Genomic DNA, 21,383 nt, shown 5'->3' on the forward strand with positions numbered 1-21,383 from the left:
GAGTTTATGGTAGGAAAGAGAAGCAAAGATATAATGTATTATAACCCAGGGCAGAAGGCCGGGGTGGAATTAAAAATGCAAAAACGAAGCAAAACAAAAACCAGCAGGACACAGCCAAGAGTCGATCCGAACAGACATCCTCCCAGTCGCACAGAGGCCAGCAGTTAACAAGGGCTCTACCTACTCGTGTTTGCCAGCTGAACGTTTGTGCCAATAGAAGGTGACAGAGGCCATAGGAGAGGGGCACACTGTGAATTCAAAAAAGAAAAGTCCCTCTGATGAGGGGATCAGGAAGAAATATTGGGGGCCCTGAAGAATGGATGCGATTTGAATGAAAATTAAATGCATGAATTCAGAACAGTTCAGCAAATGTTCCAGGACCAGATGAGTGTTTCAGTTCAGTTTCCTGAATCAGGGGACACTGCCGCTATGCTGTGAGGTAGAAAGCTCAGTGAAGGACAGGGAGAAATCCTGGGAAGCTGAAGACAAAGCCAGCCCCTGGGGACAGGGGGAGTTGTTTGGACCAGAGGAAGGGTGCAGAGCATGACAGTCTGCACCCGGTCTTGTCTCTGTAAGCTTTTGGGTGACCAGAGAGAGAGAAAACCTAGAAGGAAGATTGAACTATAGGGTTTCTGAGCCTCTAGGTATGAACAGACCAAAAAATCACCATATTAAAAAAAGGAAAAAAAAATCCGAAATGACTTTACCTAAATGAGGCAAGCTGGAGCTCAGATCAGAGATCTGACAATTATAGCAATAAAGAAAATCAGATATTCCGCACACTGAATTGTGATGCCAAACTTCATACCTATCATGCATCTAAAGAATTTATCTCTTAGTAAAAAGTAGCAATTATTAGTAGCTAGCAAACCTGTAAAATCTTCAAGATATCTAAATTAAACCTTCTGATTGCCAGTTAAATTCTTTTTTCTTTATCTGTTTCCACTACAAATAGAAAACAGATCCTGTTCTATCCCCTGTGTCTTTGCTTATTTTTCTTATTCAGGGCAATTCTTCTCTTCCTCCTCCAGTTGCTTATTTGTCAAAACTTAATCCATTTCAGCTTTTCTACACTGGATGATCTTCAAACTTAACTCTATAAGAAAAGCTAAACATATGCCAAGGCAACGTTGAGGAAAAAATGAAGATGGCATTTCAGAGGATATTAGCTGTACTCTCCCAAACATAATGATTCCACTCCCATTTACTAAAAAAGAAAAACAAATTTCAGACATCATGGCTGACTCTCAGTTTTTACACCTCCGAGTCAATCCTGACCCACTTTGTATTTATTAAGTTTCCATATGATCTTTTTATGGCTTCTATGATGTAATATTTTATGTCTTCTAGTCTGAATTGGTACTTACTTGAAACACCAGCCTAAATGTCTGCTTCCACTTTGAATGGGTCACTGTGCATTCCAGGCCTCTGAGTCCTTGGTAAATGAGTAGGTGTTACTTCTGCAAGTCTTGCAATTTGGGAAAGTTGTGTGAAAATGCGACTCAAATATTCCCATCATAAGGAATGACTTTATTTTTAGTTTCTTCTGACAGATATGAAGCAAGTTAATCACCCTCATGTGGTTTCTAGCTAGTAGTTTCCAACTAAGAGCGAGGAGAGACCTCCTTCCTTTAGTTTGGGAATAGGGAGTATCTGTCAGATTGGATCAGTTGGTACTTTGATGTGAGATCACTTTTGAAGCAAACTTCCTAAGAAGGGAACAGGCCATGTTCTCAGTCTTGGAAGCATTTGGAATATAGTGTTGATGCAGCAAACTACGAGACTAAATTCTTTCCCTTTTGGATACTCTGAGGAACCCAGGGACGTACACATTTGGCCTTGGAAACACTGAATGCAAGGAAAAGAATAGGCAGCATTGCAATTCACTTCTTTGTGAGCACCTTAATGATCCAACTGCGGTTTTGAGCCTTACAGTCCTATCTGATGACATCACAGTAGATGACTGCTGTTACTTATCATTTCAGCAAGAAAAACACTCTCTGTTTGTGGTCTCTCATACTTTGTGGCTCATTTTTCTATTTTGAAGATAAAAGGATTGGTTCCTGCAAACGAAAATGTCCCCTGATCCCTGCTAATCAGAAATTCTGCAGGTGGTTACATGGCTGAATGTACTATTAACTGTTGTTGGGGATACTTTGTTAATAAAAAAAAAGAAACTTGGGGGAAAGATAAGAAAACAGGAGGTGACCAACATTTAATAGGTTATGGTCATCACCTTCATAGCTTTTATTTATTTCTTTAAATTCCCCTGTTAATTTCCGGTGCGAGCTTATTCTTCATTTTGCTATCTATTATTAAAAACACCACAACACACGCCTGGTGCTTAAGAAGTGCCCTGGATACTGTGGGCAGTGAATTAGAATATGAATCCATCCAGAGGCCTGGTGTGAGAACTAGAATAAATATCCTTTTGAAAAAGGTACTTGACTATGCTTTGCAAAAGCATAGCTTTTGTTGCCTTTTCAATTTTCTTCAGTTCTTTGAGGATGTAAAATTTACTTCTAATTTGGCCACTTCCTTTCAAATCCTCTGTATCCAGGTAGCATATGTACCTGGAAAATTTCCAAAATATGGCTGGATGTATATCTAGACTGTCCATTCTTAAGGATTTCTTAGAGGAACTCAAACATAGATTTTTAAAAAGAGAATGATTTTGAAGTATTTAAATTATCAGGTTCAACAATGTTTAACTTATTTATTCATCCAGTACGATTTTATAAATAATATGTATTCTTTATTTTGTCTTATAAGGGTAGCAAATAATTGCTTAAGAGAATTTGGAAAAGAAACAAGAAATTATTTTGTATATGGTCTCATATTCAGAGATAAACACTGTAAATATTGTAGTATATTTTTTTCTCAATTTGGGAATATACTTATATCTTGCTTTTTCACATGCCAATATATTTGGAGTGTTTCTTCCATGTTACTATTTTTAAAGATATTTTTTCATGACTCAGTACCATTCCATCAAACAAAAGTGTCTAATTCCTTTAAACTTTGTTCTTGTTCATTTAGCTAGTTTTCATTTTTTGCTATTATAATCATATTATGACTAATTTTTATGCATAAATGTTTTTGTTTATATGTAATTATTTCTTTAGAAATCAGAATTAGAAAATTCTTGAGGGCTAAATTATTGAGTTAAAAAATATTGACGTTTTAAAACAACGTAAATCGGGGCGCCTGGGTGGCTTAGTCGGTTAAGCGTCCGACTTTCGCTTAGGTCATGATCTCGCGGTTCGTGGGTTCGAGCCCCGCGTCGGGCTCTGTGCTGACTGCCAGCTCAGAGCCTGGAGCCTGTTTCAGTCTGTCACTCCCTCTCTCTCTGACCCTCCCCTGCTCACGCTGTCTCTCTCTCTCTCTCCTAGAAATGAATAAAACATTTAAAAAATAAATAAATAAATAAAACAATGTAAATCGTCAAATTACCCTTCATAATTTTCCCTGCCAATTTACAGTCTAGTAAACAGTGACTAAAAGTACACTTTGTTTTTAAACCAAAATATGTTTCTAATTGAGGAAGGTTTTGCTGTAAAGAAAAGGTGTTAATAATTTTAGATGCGATGCTAGGTGAATCTGAGATGATAAAATAGAGAGCCATGCAGGGTCTATTTCCAGTCCCTGCCCCTCGATATTTCTCCTCATGTAGGCTGAACAGCAGATTATTGTTCCCTGCAACACCAGCAAAGGTTTTGTTTTGCTCTGTTTTTGTTGTGGTGGTGGTTGGTTAGTTGTTATTTTATATGCCAGCGGGAGAATAATTCCTAATACTCTTGGAAGATTTCTCTTATTATCAGTGTCTCAGAACAAAAAAGTGTCGTAGAACCTCTGACAGCTATGATTTCTGAAGGACAGTGGAACAGCATACAAGTGTTCGAGACTTCTCTTCCAAAGGGCTCATTTTTATCAGGCTCCACTTAATTGTTTCCAGGTGCTTTCAAAGACCTCCAAACCTATGAAAAGATCAAAACAAAAGTCCCAATGGCAGATTACAAGAAACTCTGCCTTATGCTTTCATCTATTGTTACACCCTGTCAAGCTTTCATTAAGTTTCTGCCAGAAGAAGCCTCACACAATTTTCACACATCTACCTCCTGTTCCGGCCTTGACCATGACACGTTCCTCGCTAGAACGTCCTTTCTCAAACCAAAACTTCTGTAACTCCAGAACTCTGCTTAAAACTTTTTTTCTTTATGAATATTCCAAATGTGCTATGCTCATTTTAGTCTCTCCTTTAGGGTCTTTTGTTACAAAATTCTTTATGTTTAAAAATCACAGGGGGCACAAAATCGATTGGATTAAATTCTCACAAAATTGACTGCAAAACCCCTATTTTTGTTTTATTTTGCTGTTTTTTTTCTTCTGCCTTAATTCCCCATAGTCAATTCTATTCCTTGCTTTCTCTTTGGTACACAGTCTTATTTATTTAACACATGTCCTTTAACAGATATATGTGTACCTTTAAAATATACAGTGTTGGGGTACTTGGGTGGCTCAGTCAGTTAGGCGTCCAACTCTTGATCTCAGCTCAGGTCACGATCTCGCAGTTTATGAGTTTGAGCCCCACTCTGGGCTCTGTGCTGATGGAGCGATGCCTGCCTGGGATTCACTCTCTCTCTCTCTCTCTCTCTCTCTGTCCCTCTCCCACTCTTTCTCCCAAAATAAATAAATAAAGTTTTAAAATAAAATATATAGTGTTATTATGTGGATGGAGGTTACATAACTGATATTATACCACTTTCATACTATTTATTGCTTTTTAAAGTCAACATTAAGGTACTGAGATCGGTCCACGCTGCTATATTTAAATCTAATTAATTACTTCTGACTGTTGTATTATATTCCTTTGAAGGTGCATGACATATTTTACTTATTCACTCCTTCTTCAGTGAGGGTTTCCTAAGACGCTCACCTTTACTATCTTAAACAGTGTTGCAAAGTTTTTTGTTTTTTTATACTTATTTCCTTGTAGACATGTGGAGGGAGTTTCTCTGAAATATACATCAAGAAACAGGGCAGCTAAGTCATAAGGCACTGTGGTAAATGGAATTTTTGGCCCATAGGCCCGAATTCTTTTCTCCTCCCTGTATCCACACTCACTTTCTTACAACTTAACAGTTCCTCCCACCTAAAGTGGAATGCACCTAGTACTATATGCTTGCCTTGGTCAGGAGACTGTGGGCAGAAGTGACAATGTGCTAGTTCTAGTTCAAACCTAGGCATGAAGACTCCTTAAAAGCTTCCACTTGCCCTTTTGTGCCTCTACTATGGCCATGATGAAAACAAGCCCCAGCTAGCCTGATGGTCCAAGAAAGATGAAAGAAATTTGGGGAAGAACTCAGCTCAACCCATATTGAGAACCGAGACTAGAGAATCCTCAGCTTCAGACAGCCCGCCCGGTAATTTGACTCACTAGCAGACTCACAAGAACCCAGTGGAGATCAGCAGAGCCGCTCCAGCAGACACTCCATCACATAAAGAATAAATGTCTGTTGTTGAAGGTCCCCAGGTTTTGAAGTGGATTACAATGTAGCAATGGTTGATTGATGGAGATTAGTATATCTGGATTGCTTTCCAGAATGTTTGTGCCAGTTTATTCTTCCAACCTCAGGTAAGGATCCTTGCTTCCCCATATATCCTTGTCTAAAGCATTGGCTGTATTTTCAAACTCTCCAGGTTTGATGGTCATGGAAGAGTAAGTCATGACATTTTAAATTTCTATTAAGAGCTAGGAAATTTCTTCATACACACACACACACACACACACATTTATATATACACACACATATATACACACACACATACACACACTTTAACTACCTGCATTTTCCCTTCTTTAATGTACCTATTTATGTCTTTTATCTCTTTATCTCTATTGGATTGACTGTCTTTTACTAGAAGATTTGCAGAAATCTCTCACATATTTTAAAAATGAAATCTTGTAAGTTTTAGACATTGAGAATATCTTCTGTTAGCCTGTCACTTCACTTGTCTGCTAACTTTAACCAGGATGTCCCTATAACATTTAATTAACATTAATGTAATACAACTTATCAATTCTCAACCTCCATATGCTTCTGGGTGTTTTTTTTTCAAATCTTCTTCCAAAGCACTGACTCTCTAAGCCAAGACCTCAAAGGCTTTATTCTACTAGCTGTTACCTACATTTTCTTCTTTTAGCTTTCACTTTTCACACTTAATGTATATAGTTTACTTTTAAATATATTGTCTAGCTTTTTCTTGGTACCTATACAGTTTCTCGAAAAGTCATGACATTAAGACAATATGATTGATTTTTTTTTCTTAAATAGTTTATTGTCAAGTTGGTTTCCATATAACACCCAGTGCTCATCCCAACAAGTGCCCTCCCTTATGCCCATAACCCCCTTCCCCTCTCTCCCACAATATGATTGATTTTTTAAACCAATATACTAGATGTAAACCAAAAATCCAAAATATTCATCCTCAAGACTATCACCTTTGGGATGCCCTGGTGTCTATAAACGCTCAGAACACCTTGGGGGCTGTTCCTTTGGAATATCCTTTACTGGTTATGGGACATCTTTCAGATTAGGCATAATGGTGGTAAATGTTTTTCAAACATCTGTAAATCATTCAAGATGAAGTGGCTGATCAAGATCAAGAATACCATTTTTAATTAGAAAAATAAGGCAACTGATTTGCCCATAGAGTTAATAGGGTTTTCTTGTTTGTTTGTTTGTTTTTTACTTCCTCTCAATTTCTTGCTATAGAAGCAGTGTATCACTGTTGAAAAACAGGGAGTTGCAAGTCAGAATGACTATTTCAAATACTAGCTCCAAGAGCCTGGATTAACTCTATAGATCTCAATTTCTGCATTGGTTAAATTGAGATGATAAAAAAAAAAACAATGGTGAATACTAACTTACAAACAGAGTTATTTTTGACATGATATGAGTTAATAGGGCCTGGAATAAGCATTTAATAAGGGGCTGCTGGCATTATCGTGATCCTCATTACTTATATCATCCCATATAACCAAAGAGTCTCAAGTCTGTGTAAGAAGGCCACTGCCTGAGTCCCACTTGTTTAATTATTTTGTTTTTTAAGACTGTTACTACCGGTCAGACCCACCTTTCCTTACAACACAATGTAGTGTGCCTGCAGAAATGGCATTTTCTACATACTTTTCTTCTGTTCCACCTTGTATTTTAATTCTTTCATCATATACCCATCAATCAGAAAACAAAATTACTTGGAGACAGTATAATAAGTCCACACATTTTTATTCCATATACTTTTGAGGCAAACACGTAATTACTTCTCTGTCTCTCAGACTTAAGGGTTTATCCTCAGCTCACTGCCCACAGCAATCCCACAAGCAGGTGAACACAGTAAATATTTCTGTGACACTCAATAACCACTGGGTTCGATTAGTATGTAATTAAAATGTGCAACAGATGCAGAAGAATCCTATTTAAAAAATTTTTTTCAGACCATAAAGGAATAAATTATAGCTTATATCTAATATATAGTTCACACACCCTGGAATGCCACTAGGTAGCATTTTTTAACCTTTAACAAAAAGAAGACATTTCCTCAATTTGAGAATATTGTGTCAGAATTAATGACTTGAATAGACATTTTATATTACCAAATTATAGGCAATAATAATTACTCTGTAAGTTTCTCGCTATCAGAGATAGAATCCTTTTGCAAATTTTCTGCAACTGATCAACTTTTGAAACTTATCAATTGCCTGCACTTTAATTATCGGCAGGGACAATTCAGAGCTAAGAGAATTATGAATATTAAGTCTGGGAAAACAACCTGATGCTACAGGGAGAGGAGATCTCAAAAGATACTTTTTTTCCCCTATGGAAAATTTCTCTAACTTTTATAGATTAAAAATAGAAGAGAGGAGAAGACAGGAGAGCAGAGAGAAAACAGCTTGACAAAACTAAGATTTCCTAACACATTTGGTTGGAAGTGGCATTATAATCTGAGGTAGCACTGTCTAAGTCACTCGTTCCAATGTTAAACTATTGAACTATGACTGCTGGCCTTCTTATTCCCTTCAGTTCTGTGCTGTGGTAGCCCTCTTGTAGACAAAGGTGATCAAGACAGACCTAGACTCTGGTTAGATTTCTGGAGGGGGTGGTAGAACAGTCTGAGGTGAGGGAGAGGTTGGAAGGAAGTTAACAACTTAGAAAGTAAAGGTACACTTGGAGCATTTTTAGGTCCCCAGGTAGGGGAACAGGGCTGAAGGGCAGCAAAGATATATGGATGATAAGAAGGTCGGAGCAGAAGATAAGGGCCTCCGGCTTATTACAATCATCATTCTACATAGTAAACATTAAAGATAACCATTTACCAACAGAGAAGAAAACTAATATTAAAGTTACAGACACTGAGTTCATTTTTATTGGATGCTAGAAATAAGGCAGCAGGTTCAGAACGTAGTAACTTGTCAACAGGATCTGGTCCCAGCAGTTTTGGGGAGTACTGGCAGTGATAAATGATTCAGGAGTAATGCCATCAAAGTAAATAGCTTCCATTTCCATCACTGACTTTATACATACTCAGGTGGCTCTGTTAAAGAGAATTAAATGCCCAGCACCATATGGGAAGAATTATCATGAGTTCTCTTTGTGACAGATAGTAAGATAATGCATTTTAACGTGCAGTTTACGTTCAAAACAGTAAAGGTTGGGGTCATGAAAATTTTCTTTTAGATATCTGCACTGATGTCCTGATTTTAGAGTATGATGTCATATCATCAAGTAAATTAAAAATAGCCACTACCAAACAATACCTCACACTACCTCCTTCCTAATGCACACATTGGCTTTATCTCTTCCTGTTGATTACATCTGTCCCAGAAATAAGCACTAACATTTATGATGCTGTTTATTTGTTGCAAATCACTCAGCTCCTTAATAAAACTCATCCATATTCAAGTCAGCCTATGAGTCACACTGCATTGCCAGCCAGAATATTAATATTTCAAGATATAATCCAATATAGATCAGAAGGCGCTATGAGGACAATTCACCAATTTACACTGTTTCCTATTAATTCCATACAGGTTCGTCCTACTAAGCAAATGATGCCTTATGATGCTTTCTTCATGGATGAGAAACTGCTAAAACCAATTGATCATAAGCATTCGAGTCTCATGAGCTGTATGTAAAAATCTTGGTAATTCTTTAATATGAACCAAAACACCAGTTTTTTAGGCATATGGTTAGTATACTTAACATTTAAGGTAGAACTATAAGTCCTGAGACTTTTCAAGGACATTTATCTTAGTAGAAAAAAGCAGGAAAGAAAGAAGGAAAAGAAGAGTGAAGAAGGAAAGAAGGCAGCAGGGCAAGATGGAAGGGAGGACAGAGTTGAGCCATCTTCTCCCTTCTTTTCTCACCAGCCAGAGGTGGGGTTCACATTAACATCCAGGGTCAAAAGGAGCCTGGGGTATGGATACGATTGCTATGACACAGTTAAATGTGACAACTTACCCCTCCCCTCCTTTCGGCCTGCCTACAAAATTCACAGCACAGGACTCAGAGTGATGTCTGCAGTGTGCTATTCCTAAGATTGGTCTTCTCTGCTCATCTATATAAGCTTATGACCTGAAGTTCAGCTTCAGTATCTGCAATATGATTACTCTTTCATTGTTTTCTTATAGTCACAGTTACATATGGGCACCTGTGCTGCATTTCCCTCCCCCTTGGTCCCTTCGTGTCTTCCCTGTTTCCTCAAATATTAATTGAATTATCTATTGTACTTCAGGAAAATCTCTGTCCTCTGAGAACATACAGTCTATGAGGGACAGAAATGTGGGAACAAATAATTACAGGATGATGCAGTAGTAAAGTGAGCTATAATGACTGATAGGCTGAATGCATTTTTGGTCTCCACAAACTTTAGACTATTTACGAGGCTGCTGTAAGGTCACAGTTCAAACATTTTAGGAACAGCTATTAGTGATGAGATACTGATCCATACAGAATTAAAATAATGAAATTATGTTGCTACCACAACTCTTTCCTATATTCACAATCTTCAATTGTGACTACAACTAGTTCATAGTAAGATAAATCAGGGTAAAACTACCTTGAAAAACATACATCTTTCTCACTAATGTACCTTGAAAACTAAAGATGAAATTGTCTTGGAAGTGAAATTAGAATCTTTGAGGGCTAGAACTGTTTATCAATATTTTAGTGCCTGTTATAACATTCATGGTATTAGTGAATCAGATATATGCCAAATCTCTCTGATTTATCAGGGAAAAAAAGATCATTAGGAACTGCAACTTTGAAGCTTCCAAGGCCTGTGTCCAAATCTAAACAGGAAAAAAGAAAATGAGAGAACAGTGTTTCAGAACAGTTTGTAATGGGAAATCTGTACAAAAGTATTTACATAACCAAGAGAAGCCTCTAGAGAAAGGAAGAATTTGCAGGTAAATTAATGCAATGGATTCACAGAAAAAAGGCAGAATTCTGGAAGGCCCAGAGGTGCACTTTACAATGAATAATTCCATCAGAATTATGTGTGCAAATTAGATCAATTAAAGTGGAAGATGCTCAGTCACATACTGGTCTAAGAGTTAAATGTTATGGGAATACAACTAAAACCAATTCCAACCGAAATTGTGCGGCACATCCCAGGTGGAAAACAAAACAATCCCAGAAGGAAAGAGAGTAAGTCAACGGATTATTTATTTTCTTTTTGTTTTTTAAAGGTTGACACTTTTTTTTAAGATCTCACGCATATTTGGCCTGATTATTTGTACAATATATACTCCCCTTGAACAACAATAACAAAAACACACAAGCAAAAGGCACAAACCTTTTCTCGTGAACTCAAAAAGGCCAACCAAAAGTTAGTCCAAAGCGATGATGCTAGTTTTATCAAAATTTAGAGAATATCATTTAATCTACTTTGTTAGAATTTTAAGTACTCACTTAAATATTTGCTGTTAATAAAAGAATTACAAGAGATAAATGGGGAAGCTAAACATGTTTTTTCAAGAGAAAGCAAATGTGTGAAATCCAGTGCACAGAATAGACAAAATGAGTTAATCTGTTATCACTGCACAGCTAACTGTTTAGTACTGCTGCAGCACCTATGGCAGCAAGGTGATTCTTCTAGTCTCAAGCGAGACTCACTAATTAGTCTTTGGTCAGTCAGCTGCAGGTTCGGTGCCCAGCTCTGCTCACCTATGTGGGGCTCTTTTGCAAAATCAAGCATCAGTTGGCTAGAAACTGAAGTGCCTCAGCTCTTCTCCACATGGTCCCTCACGGTAGGCCAGCCCGGGCTTGTTCTGAATGGTGGAAGCCAGGTTTTGAGAACGTGGAAACACGTGAGATCTCTAGAAAATGTAGGTTTGGAGTTGGTAAACTGTTACTTCCCCTACATTCTATTGTCCAATCAAGTCAGCCAGTCATCTCATATTCAAGGGGTAGTGAAACAGACTCTACCTCTTAGGGAGAGGAGTTTCAAATTTACATCATAAAGCGTATGGATGTAGGGAGACCAGTATTTGGACCATCAGTGCAATCAATCTCTCTTGTAAGAGATAACTAAGTAGCCTTCGGGAAACAAGACGTTATTGTAGACCAATTACTTCAAACTAGCAACATCATCACCCTTGCCCTATAAAATAGTAGAAGCTGGGGAAAAAAGAAGAGGAAAGTTTGCACTGAATCACAGAACAACCTGCTATTCACGACTCTGTCCTTAATACTAGTGATAATCACCAGTTTTGGGGTGTTTCTGGCTTTATATCATATGCCTAGCACTCTAAGAAGTAACACTACATAACAATCATTGTTACATACTGAGTACTAATCTTACTTAACCTTTAAAATGACCCTATGACGTACAACTTATTTAGGGGAAAGAAAAGAAGAATTTGTCCAAAAGAAACATCATTAGTAAGTGACAAGATTTAAATATAAAGCTCAAACATGTGCTTTTTTTCCCTTTTTTAAAAATAAGCTTTAATTACATAGGTACATAGCGTACTTCCTTTTTACTTGCTTCTCTGGAAGATAGTATTAGCTTTTATACCTACATTAACCATTTATATTTTCTCTTCTATAAATTGTTCTTTTCTTTTGCTAGTTTGTATTGCACTGCATGTCTTTTTCTTGATTTGTAGAAATCATTTGTACATGCTTGATGAAAACCCTTCATCATTACATTGCAAATATTTTCTCATTAATGTCCTCATCTTTCTATTCTATTAGTGATGCATTTCATCAATGAAAGCCCTAACATTTTATACAGCTAATCTTACCAATTTTTGGTATATTGACACAAGATCTTCCCTGTTTTGAGGATATAAACATGATCATTTATACATTCTTCTATTATTTTCATTGTGTTGGCCTTTATTTTTAGTTATTTAATTCATCCATAGTTTAGTATTTCAACTGCCATAAGAACATAATTATTTGTTTAAATGATTACACAAATGCCTGAAAAGTACATATTGAATAATCTGTCTTTTCTCCATTGACACAAAACGCTGCATCTACCATGGCCTAATTTCCTGTCTATGCATGGACTATCTCTGTTTAATTTCTACTTAATCTATTTAAATTCACTGATGTATTTGTCTTTCTTTAGACAGTTCCACAGTTTTAATTACTGTACTTTATAATATATATTAATATCACATAGGGAAAATCCATCTTTTAGTTTTAAATATTGTCTTGGCTACCAATATGCATTAACTCTTGCACATGAATTTTAGAATTAAATTTTCATCCACTGTGAAAAACTGTACTGGGATTTTATTTGGGATTAACTGAATTTATAAATTAGTATGGTAAGAATCTATGGTCAGAAATATTAAGCTAATGCATCTATAAATATATATTTCCATACACTACAGCATTTTTTAGGTCCTTCAGTATCATTTCATATTTTCCCATGGATTTAAAAAAACTTAACTGGTTATGTTCCTCGCTATTTTGTTGTTTTTGTGCCTGTGAAGAATGGCATCTTTTTTTCTTGTTACACTTTATAATGGGTTATGCAAGTCTCTACAGAAGCTATCAATTTTTGTACATAAATGTCTTATAATTTGCTATAATTTGCTAACATTAGTCATATGTGATTCTAGTGTTTTACATGAATCATAAAATATATTTAGTAGCTTTTCATCTTTTCTTATTCTCTGAAACAGTTTGTATAAATTCCACATACCTTAAAAGTGGTAGATATTACCCCTAAAGGAATTAGGACTTAGTACCTTTTGAGGGTCAGGGCTCAATCTTATCACTCAGAGATCAAAAGTTGCATGCTTTACCAACTGAACCAGGCAGGAACCCCTAATTTCTATTTTAATATATTCAATGAATGAGGTATTCTAATCAAGTATTCTACTTATATTGTGCCAGTTTTATAATTTAAATTTTCTTAGTAAATTATGCATTTCATTGCATGCTTGTTGGTATAATATTACACATATAACTTTTACCTTTTAAACTACTTTTGTGTAGTTATATCTAAAAATATTACTATTATTCTAGTAGTTATTCTTAACTATTAAATTTAAAGAATTTAATTGGTGCTTTTTAATAATCAACATTGACGTTTCACCAGCCCTCATGCTGTTTTTCTGAAAAGGAGACTAAACATGCTTTTTAAAAAATTTTTTATTAAAAAATTTTTTTGTTTATTTATTTTTGAGGGGGGGAAAAAGAGAGCACATACAAGCCAGGGAGAGGCTGAGAGAGATGTATACACAGAATCTGAAGCAGGCTCCATGCTCTGAGCTGTCAGCACAGAGCCCAATGAAGGGCTTGAACTCACAAGCCATGAGATCCAGACCTGAGCCAAAGTCGGACACTCAACCAACGGAGCCACCCAGCACCCATTAACATGCTTTTATTTCCTTCTTATTTCCCTCATCTCTCCCTCCTACATCACATACTGATAGTCTTTGGATTTTTTTCCCAAATAGTAACTGAATTTATATTTAGACTTCATGTATAATATACATCTCAGCTATTTAAAATTACCCATGGAATAAGAAAAAAATGGTTACAAGTATTAAAGGTAGTCATCTCAGGGACTGGCAAGAGTACTGATTAACTCTCCTTTTTATATTTTTATACCATAAAAAACAAACATCAATATTCAATTGTTCTTCATAAATTATAGTGGCTCATATCTTTTCTCTATCCACATGAGAGAACCAAATTACATTGGATGGGACAGAGAATTCACTTATTAAATATACTGTTAGATACACTGATTAAGACCCTACACTTATTTAAAATTAAAAGTAAGTTCTATTAGTCTTTACATACCATTGCTTACTACATCTACTTCTCCTGGAGGAGTAGTATATTCTCTAGTAAATCTTTTAGAAAGAGACTTTCTTAACTTTGCATTTCTTGGTATGTATAATAAACTCTGTGACTTTCATCACTCTGTCAACTGAATAATCCTTTAGCTGGATGAAGTTCTAGGTTCCAAGTGACTTTCCATCAGCACTCTGAAAACAACTCACAGATGCTCAAAAAGGAAAGTACACTAATTCATGTATACACCTGATCTGAGATGACATAATAATTATTACTTTTATTATGATAACTTGAATTTATAAAGCAGTTACTTGGAGACATTATAATAAATACATTATTTGGATTTTACTCTTTATGATTACATGAAGTAGGATCTATTAGTCACCCTATTTTACAGGTGAAAAAAACTAAAACTTAGAGAAGTAAGGAAATATCAAAACTCACATAGAGATTAAATAGTAGAGTTGAGAAACACAGAAAGGTAGTTGGACTAGTTGACTTCAAAACTTCTACTCCACGGATGCCTGGCTGGTTCAGTCGGTTAAGGGTCCAACTCTTGATTTTGGCTCAGGTCATAATCTCAATGGTTTGTGGGATCAAGCCCCACACTGGGTTCTGCACTGAAACCACAGAACCTGCTTGGGATTCTCTCTCTCCCTCTCTTTCTGCCCCTCCCCTGCTCACTCCCTCTCTCTCAAAATAAATAAATAAACCTAAGAATTATTTTAAAAACACCTCTAGGGGCACCTGTAGGGGTGGCTCAGTCAGTTAAGTGTCCAACTTTAGCTCAGGTCATGGTTTCACAGTTCGTGAGTTCGAGTTCCACATTGGGCTCAGTGCTGACAGCTAAGAGCCTGGAGCCTGCTTTGGATTCTGTGTCTCCCTCTCTCTCTATTCCTCTCCCTCTCACACTCTGTTTCTTTCTCTCTCTCTCCCTCTCTCTCTCTCAAAAAATAAACATTAAGCATTTAAAAAATAAATAAAAAATAAGAAACACCTCTACTCCTAGTCATTAAAAGAAACTATCTATCTGTAGTTCAATGTCATACATTCCAAACAAGGCTATATCTTATGGTAGAATTGAGTAACATTATAGGTGTATGCATGCTGTATCCACAGTATGTGCCTGCTGTCTTTTTAAGATTTTATCTAATATGAAATGGTGGCTGAAGTACTGGCACTGACCCTCTCGCTGAACATGAAATTATAGATGGAAATCAGACAAATCTTGTTGGTCAATCTCCATTATCCTTTCAGTTGACTATTTGTATAAAGGTAATAAGGCATTCTCAAAGATAGTTTAAATTCCTCTAAGTAAGGGTAGATTTACTCTCTGGAATGGCAGACCATATGATTCAAAGTATCTGTACAGAATTTTAATTTCCCACAGGGAGGGCACAACTTGAAAGGCCTGGTAAGTAATACATTCCTTTATGCCCTCAACAAAACCAACTCTAAGACACTGGAAAGAATTCCTAGTCTAAGATCTCATATCAGGCATTTCTTAATGTTGTGAACTTCTTAAGCTAATTCCTCTAGGATTACTTTAGGATTACCTTAGGATTTCTGTTGACACTAAATGACCTTAGAATTTCTGTAATCACCAATACCTCAAAACATCCTTGTTAATGTCAAACAATTTGGCTATCAACTTCCTGAGAAATCCCTGTAATCTTTACCCATCACATGCCATTTTTGGAACAACTATTTTCTTCTGTTGTGGCCACCTATGAGCATTACTGCATTAACTTTCATATTTGATATGTCTGCCCCTGGGCCTGGACCTGACTATGTTACAGCCTTTATGTTTCACATTTGTAATAAAGTTTATATTATGTGAAATGATATGAAATTAACATAATGGTTCTTTGGTTTCATTCAAAAATATTTTAAATACATTGTCTTTCTTGGTAACCTTTCTTCTTTCAAAGGTTAAACTCACATCCTTGAATCTGTAAGTGGAACACCAACATCATTCGTATTGGTTATATATTGTTATGTAACAAATTTCCCCAATACTTAGTGGCTTAAAACAACAAACAGTAACATGACACTGATGAAGGAACTTGATGACACAAATAAATGGAAAGATGTACCATGAGCATAGATCAGAAGAATTAATATTGTTTGTTAAAATATTCATACTACTCAAGACAATCTACAGACTCAATGCAATCCCTATCAAAATACAAATAATATTTTTCACAGAACTAGAACAACCAACCCTAAAATGTGTATGGAACCAAAAAAGACCCTGAATAGCCAAACCAATCTTGAGAAAGAACAAAGCAGAGGGTATCACAACCTCATATTTCAAACTATGCTACAAAGCTATAATAATCAAAACAGTATGGTACTGGCACAAAAAGAGAGCCCAGAAATAAGCCCACACTTACATGGTCAATTAATCTATCACAAAGGAAACAAGAATATATAATGGGAAAAAGATAGTCTCTTCAGTAAATGGTGCTGGGAAAACTGGACAGCTACATGCAAAAGAATGAAACTGAACCACTTTCTTATACCATACATAAATATAAACTCAAAATTGATTAAAGACCTAAATGTAAATCCCAAAAGCATATAAATCCTTAGGAAAAAAACATAGACAGCAATCTCTTGGTCACTGGCTTTAGCAATGTTTTTCTGGATCTGTATTCCTAGGCAAGGAAAACAAAAGCAAAAATAAACAATTTGATCTACATGAAACTAATAAGCTCTGTACAGTGAAGAAAGCCATCAGCCAAAAGAAAAGGCAACCTACTGAATAGGAGAAAATATTTGCAAATGATGTAGCCTATGAGAGGTTATTATACAAAATCTACAAAGAATTCACACAACTTAGAGCCAAAAAAAAATCCCAAATAACCCAATTAAAAGATGGGCAGAGGACCTGAATAGACATTTTTCCAAAGATGACATACAAATGGCCAATAGAAAAATGAAAAGAGCTCAACATAACCAATAATCAGGAAAATGAAAATCAAAACCACAATGAGATGTCACATCACACCAGTTAGAAAATATCAAAAAGTAACAAAAGACAAGAAATAACAACTGTTGGTGAGGGTGTGGAAAAAAGGGACCCCTCATGCACTGTGGGTGGGAGAATGCAAATTGATGCAGCCACTATGGAAAACAGTATGGAAGTTCCTCAAAAAAATAAAAATAAAAATACCATATGACCCAATGATTCCATCTCTGGGTATTCACCCAAAGAAAACAAAAACACTGATTCAAAAATATATATGTGCCCCATGTTTACTGCAGCATTATTTACAACAGCCAAGATAGGAGACAACCAAAGTGTCCATCAATAGATGAACAGATACATGGAGATGAACAGAAGATGGAGTATATACACACAATGCAGTATTACTCAACCATAATAATAAATGCAATCTTGCAATTTGTGACAACATGGATGGACCTAGAGAATATTACACTAAGTGAAAAAGTCATACAGAAAAAACAAATACTCTATGATTTCACTTAGATGTGGGATCTAAAAAACAGAACTAATAAACAAATAAAAACAGAAATAGACTCATAAATACAGAGAACAAACTGACGGTTGCCAGAGGCCAGGGGGATGGAGAGGAATTGGTAAAAAACGCTGAGACATAAACTTCCAGTTGGAAAATAAATAAGTTACAAGAGTGAAAAGTAAAGCATAAGGAATATAGTCAATAATATTGTATTAACTTTGTATGGTGACACACAGTAACTATACTTGTGATGAGATTTTCATAATGTATGTAATTGCCTAATCACTGTCATATACCTGAAATTAATATAATATTGTAAGTCAACTATACTTTAATGAAAAGTTTGTAATGAATAAAATTACTATATGCAAGAAAACTCAACAACAACAAACATTTATTCTCAGTTTCTCTGGGTCAGGAATTCAAGCACAGCTTCGCTGGATGCCTGTGGCTCAGAGTCTCTAATAAGGCTGCAATCAAGCGGTCAACCTGGATTGCAGTCATCTCAAAGCTTGACTGAGAGATGAGCCACTTTCAAGCTCACTCATGTGGCTACTGGCAGTCCTCAAGTCCTCACTGACTTTTGGCCAGGTACATCAGTTCCTTGCCACTTAGACCTCTCCACAGGGCACCTCACAACATGGAGCTGCCTTCCATTGGGACAAATGAAGGAGGAGAGGGTACTTGAGACAGAAGCCAAATCTTTTTGTAACCTAGTCTCAGTAATCACTTCTGCTACATTCTATTCATCAGAAGTGAGTCCAGCTCTCATTCAAGGAGAAAGGATAATAAATGACTGTGAACATTAGAAGGCAGGGATCATTAAAGACTGTTTTAGAGACTAGTTACTACTTCATTTCTCCACAGCGTATGCTGAAGTTGAAGTATGCAAACTGACTTGTAAATATGTTGGAGTGTTTTCTATGAAGTGGTTGTGACAGCCAATCCATTTGTCAGAGGGACATAACTCTCTAGGCCAGGATATAATTATAAACTCTTCAATGTTTATGAAGAGTATCAATACTAAAACTAGAGTAACTGCTATCTATCATATAAATATCTATATATCAGCTTTACCTATACATATGTAGATATCTATTTTGCTTAAAGTTTACAGTTGTTTTGTGTTCTTACTCTATGCCAGGCACTTTACCAATTCACAGAAGTCATTGCAAAGTGGGCATCATTATTCCCATTTTACCAAAGAGGAAATTCAAAGAGTTTATAGGAAATACTCAGGATCACATAGCTAGAAAGCTAGACTATTGGGGTTTAAATATAAATCAAAAGCCTGTCCTATATCTAGTCCTACCAGTATCCAGAAATTCGGTTTTGAATAGACTTTCATCTAGCTTCTGTCAAAAATGAATTTAGGGCAAATTATAATATAATAATAGACTATGGTGACAAATGTAATCCCTGGTCAATAAACAGAATCAACTTGGAGGCTTTCAAATATACAGAGCCATGTGAGTCCTAATCCAAGATCTACTGAATCAGAATTTGGGGAATAACATCAATACATATATGCTTTATATTTTATATTTTGAAACATTTCTTGGATAATTCTCATGGCACAGTTTTGGGAAGTGCTAGTTTAAGGTTTACATTAATGATTCATTCCACTAACGTAATATTTCTAAAAATATGTCCTATTGAGCTGATGCCCACTAAATAATAATCTTTCAACAAGAAGTCCTAGAATTGTATCTTAAACAAGCTCCCTGGGTGAACCCCGTATTCACTAATATTTGAAAACCATCACTATATGCCTACTAAGCTCTACCTTTAAAATATCTTACTTTGGCTCTCTAGTATTCTCATAACTGACAGACTAATCTTGAGTTCTTTGTGGAGGATCCAAAAACAATAACCAAAAAGCCAAAAAACAGATATATAGAGAACACTACAGCATTCTTGGGGAGATTATTATTTTCTATCAATATTCTATTGATTGTGACTTGAGAGCCACGTAGCCAAAAGACAGCTTTAATGTTTATTTATATTAATTATACCTGATTTCTGGTTGAATTACAGTTCCTTTTTCTACATCATGGTTTCTCAATCTTGCCACTACTGACATTTTAGGGCAGAGAATTCCTTTGTTCAGGAAGGAAGAGTAGTTGTCCTGTGCACTGCAGGACATTTAGCAGCATCCCTGGTCTCTCTCTACTAAAGCACTAAGTAGTGCTTTCCTACTAAGTACCAGCAGCAGTCCACCTGCCTGGCTCCTCCCCACTCCAACTGTGACAACCAAAACTGTCTTCAGACTGTGCCAAATGCCCCCTGCAAGACAAACTGCCCCCTGAACTACATGATTGCTTATCTCTTCTGACTACCTTCATAGTTAATAGTCTCACATAAGTATGTTAGTTATGAACCACTTTAGCTGTTTGTGGAAGTAAGAGTTGTGAATATAAACATATGTGAAGCAAAGAAGATTACCACTTTAGTATAAATCCATAATATATTAATATTCAGAAACAGATTGAGTCTTCATATAATTATCAATAGATTCCAAAATAGTTTAACAGATCCTTCACTTCAATATGCCCTTTTTGAGATCTGTGACATGACCTGCTATCCTGAGCTTGCTGTTTCCCTGACAATTTGGCTAGCAATATCAACAATTCTTCAAAAACATAGCATAGTTCTTTAGTGCATGATACTGTCTGTGGGTACCACACGAGCTGACAAATTATACAGAGATGGGCAAGTGAAGGGGAGATGAACAGACCCACAGAGTTAACATTCGCCCTTCATTATATTTGTCTCTTTATCCACTATTTAGTAAAATGTCACAAGGAATTTTGTCATAGCTCTGTGTTTAATGTTGGAGCCAGATAAGTACTGGTCCAGAAGAGTAAGTATTTATTTGTAGTATTTGATACCTGGTTAATCTTAGATTTCTGAGCTAGTTCTCATTAAAATCACTAGCATTTCTATTTACACTTTTTCCTGCCTGTTGACATTTTGTAAATAAATATTTAGACACCAAGTGGCTGTATCTACAGGCCTTCAAGTATGGGCATAAAAAATGAAAAATATCATCATCTAGCTGTTTCCTAATTTTGCATGTTTTGTTCTGTGTTAAGAATGCTAAAGCCAAATAAAACAAAAAAGTAACAGAAAGCTCCATTTTTCTATATATTCACATAAAAAAGGCATGAGAAACTTAAGAGTAATTTAAGGACATCTCATGCTTATACAAATTAGAAAATATGTATTTTATTAAAAGTCATTTTTTTAAAATTTCTACCAGAGATGCGCTGTTACACGTAGGATTCTGGTATTCATTATAGCAATACTGCTTTACATAATTAGAAGGCCACTGAAAATAAAAGTAGTTTACTTTCATTCAATTAACACTAATTGAGTGTATATATTATGCAGATGTTGTACCAGGTGCTGGGAAAGACTAAGATGAATAATCATGGTTCCTGCCCTTGGGGAGCTCACAGTTCATGGGGGAAAGAGATAGTTACGTGACTAATGGTAGTACAGAGTGATTAAAGACACATACTGTGTCATGCAAACACAGAACACAGACTGGGGGGGGGGGCAG

General features: G+C 36.0%; 1 long non-coding RNA gene across 1 annotated transcript in view; it reads right to left on the reverse strand.

The window, feature by feature from the left end:
• Positions 1–3,795: 3,795 nt before the first annotated feature.
• The window catches only part of LOC120234394, a 73,756-nt gene continuing 56,168 nt past the window's right edge, over positions 3,796–21,383 (reverse strand). Inside the window, exon 3 of the long non-coding RNA XR_005529072.1 lies at positions 3,796–3,977. This is a non-coding gene — a long non-coding RNA (uncharacterized LOC120234394). The remainder of the gene's footprint in view (positions 3,978–21,383) is intronic.

The sequence above is a fragment of the Hyaena hyaena genome, unplaced genomic scaffold (genome assembly GCF_003009895.1).
Source record: "Hyaena hyaena isolate Hyena2069 unplaced genomic scaffold, ASM300989v1 scaffold_109, whole genome shotgun sequence".
Taxonomy (NCBI): Eukaryota; Metazoa; Chordata; class Mammalia; order Carnivora; family Hyaenidae; genus Hyaena; species Hyaena hyaena.